This window comes from Chiloscyllium plagiosum, unplaced genomic scaffold (assembly GCF_037043375.1).
Source record: "Chiloscyllium plagiosum isolate Xiang-an unplaced genomic scaffold, Cpla_swu_hap1 HiC_scaffold_18, whole genome shotgun sequence".
Taxonomy (NCBI): Eukaryota; Metazoa; Chordata; class Chondrichthyes; order Orectolobiformes; family Hemiscylliidae; genus Chiloscyllium; species Chiloscyllium plagiosum.
The window spans coordinates 36,624,763-36,627,988 of record NW_028270156.1 but is presented as its reverse complement, the minus strand read 5'-3'; the positions used below and the strand labels follow the sequence as shown (position 1 = coordinate 36,627,988).

The following is a 3,226-nucleotide window of genomic DNA, read 5'->3' as shown; positions in this document are numbered from 1 at the left end:
TAAACATTTTTATGCTGTTGAGAGAAGGGGAGAAACATTAAGTAGAATAAATGGTAATGGTGCTCAGAGCAGGAGACAAAAAGAGTGGTAATGTTAGTAAAAGTGAGATGGAAATGTAAAATGCATGGAGATACTAGGTGCAAAAGAGAGAAAGAAAATCTATTCTGTTGAGAGTGAAACAACACGATACATTTTTTTTTAAAAAGCAATGGAGGTGAAGGAAGGAGTCAGTTTCTAAACCAACTGGAGGGGTAGATGTCATGCTGTGAAGTTTGTTGACTCAATGTTCAGGGCTAGCATAGGGAGATGTGACATGAAAATGTGATGTTGTTCCTCCAGTTCACATTGAACATTAATACAACACTATAGCACACCCAGGATGGGAATTTTAGCATGGGAACATGATGGTTTAAGTGAAAAGGCAAACAACTGGCTGGTGAGTGTCATAATTAGGGATTGGGCACAGGTATGACATCATCGATATATCAGAGAAAGAGTTGTTGGTAGTCTCGGAATAGAAACACAACAAGGCATGTTTCACATACTGAGTTGAGAGTGTGATGCTGCAAATGCACAGCTGGTCAGGCAGCATCCGAGGAGCAGGAGAATTGACATTCAGGCGTAAGCCCTTCATCAGGAATGAGAAGTTCTCATCTTTTCCATGTTCCAAATACCAACAAAGGCACAAGCATAGCCTGGGACATATGTGGTTATCTATACTTTGAGTGCTGTCATCTTGAGGTTGTACAGGACATGAGTGAGACCTAGGATGGGGGAATTTCAAGAACAGGGGATATATTTTTAAGGTGAGAGGAGGGAGATTTTAAAAAGACATGAGGGGCAATTTATTTTTACACAGAAGGTGATTCACATGTGGAATGAACTTCCTGAGGAAATCCTGAATGTTGAGCACAATTGCAAAGTTTAAAAGACACCTAGGTAAATATATGAATAGCAAAGGTTTGGAGAGATAGGAGTAGACATTTTTTCCTAGATTTGCTTAAGAAATGTTGTAAGGAGAAAGCCGGGAACTATTGGCCTGTCTGACTTTGGTTGTGGGTAGATTGATGGAGGTGATTTTAAAACATAAACTTTATGGACATTTAGAGAGACATAAATTGATTCGGGATAGTCAGCGTGGCTTTGTGTGAGAGAAATAATTTCTCACAAACATGCTTGCAGTTTTGAAGAAGTTACCAAAACGATTGATGAAGGCAGAACAGTAGATATTGTTTACTTGGACTTTAGTAGAACTTTTGACAAGGTTCCACATTATAGACTAATTAGTAAAGTTAGGTCACAAGATTGAGCTTGCCAATTGGACGCATTACTGGCTTAATGGCAGGAGAAAGAGACTAGTGGTTGAGGGTTGCTTTCAGATTGAAGGCCTGTCACCAGAGTGTTCCACAAGGATCGGTTCTGGGAAATCTTTTGTTTGTCATCTATATGAATGATTTGGATGAGCATATAGAAGGCATGGTTAGTCAGCTTGCAGACAGCACCAAAAGTGGTAGCGTAGTAGCCAGTGAAATAGGTTTCCTAAGATTACAAAGGGATCTTGTTCAAATGGGTCAATGGGTTCAAAAATGGCAGATGGTGTTCAATCTGGATAAATGCAAGGTATTGCATTTGGGTTCAACAAATAAGGGTAGGACACATAGGGCACAACCAAAAGTAGGGCCTTGGTTGTGTTTATACACAAGTAGTGTTGGTAGAACAGAGAGGCCAATGGGTTCAGGTACGCCATTCCTTGAAGTTTCCATCACATATAGACAGGGTGGTTCAAGAGACATTTTGCACGCTGTGCCTTCATTGCTCAATCCTTTGAGTATAGGCGTTGAAAAGTCACGTTGTGTTTGGGCAGGACATTGGTGAGACATCTTCTGGAATATAGTGTTCAGTTCTGTTTGCCAAGTAATAGGAAGGATATTTTTAAGCTGGAGGAATTCAGAAGAGGTTTACTGGATTTTGCCAGGTATGGAAAGTTTGAGCTGTAAAGAAAGGCTGGATAGACTGGGTAGGAACAAATTACTGCAGATGCTGGAATCTGTAACAGGAAACAAAAAGTGTTGGAGATCACAATGGTCGATGGAGAGAAAGCAAGCTCGTGTTATGAATCTCGATGAATCTACATCAGAGCTGAAGTGAAGTGAAGCGATAGGCTGGAACCTTTTACACTGGAGAGTAGCAGGTCAAGTGGAAACCTTATGGACGTTTATAAAATAAAATAATGAAGGGTATAGATAGGATGAAGAGTAGTTGTCTTTTTCCTCGAATGGGGGATTTCAGGAGAGGGGGCACATTTTAAGGGCAGAAGTGCGAGAGTTAAAAAAGACATGAGGGGCATCTTTTTTTCCATAGAGGGTGGGGGTGAGCCAGTGGAATGAAGTTCCTGAGGAACTGATGGATGTGGGCACCGTTACAATGTTTAAAAGATATTTGGCTAAGTACATGAAAAGGGAAAGTTTGGATCTGGACCAGTAGCAGTGAGCTACGGCGAGTTTAGTTTGAGATTATGTTCGGCACAGAGTGATTGGGCTGAAGGGTTTGTTTCCGTACTGCATGACTCGATGACTCTCTGTGAAACTGCGTCCGCCTGTTGTCTTTGCAGCAATGTCTGCAGTGGAGCTGTTGCTGCCGTTTGAACTGAAGGCAACTGAGGGAAGCGCCCCGCGATCGCCGGGGGCTGTGGCGCGCGCCTGTAATCCCGCTGCTGGGAGGCTGAGGCTGCCGGATGACTTGAGGTTGGGAGTTCTGGGCTGTTGTGGTCTGTGTCGATCGGGTGCCCACACTCAGGGCAGTGTCCACATGGTGCTCCTCGGGGAACTCGGGTGTACCAGGTGTGCTGCAGAGGGGTGAACCGGCCCAGGTCGGAAACGGAGCAGGTCAAAGCCCCCGCACTGCTCAGTAGTGGGATAGCACCTGTGAATGGATGCAGCAGTGCAGCCTGACCAATACAGTGAGACGCAGTCTTTTACACCATTCTTTACCTTGCGGCATTCCCATCTTTTGCCATCAGTGCAAACAATCTCGATGTCTCAATCCTGCTTCCTTCCTTCCCCACTCACTCCCTCCACCCCCTACGCCCGCCACGTTTATTCACTCTCACGATAACCAATCTTTACAAAGTCAACAACAAATCCACACATTTTACAACAACCGAATCTCTCTACAAGTCCTCCACACTCACCCAAACACACTCTCTCAGTCATTACCTCACACTTCC

General features: G+C 43.9%; 1 non-coding gene across 1 annotated transcript; it reads left to right on the top strand.

Moving 5' to 3' along the window:
• Window positions 1–2,678: 2,678 nt before the first annotated feature.
• LOC148146922 (signal recognition particle RNA) lies at window positions 2,679–2,976 on the top strand. Its single transcript, XR_015760314.1, has one exon.
• Window positions 2,977–3,226: the final 250 nt, after the last annotated feature.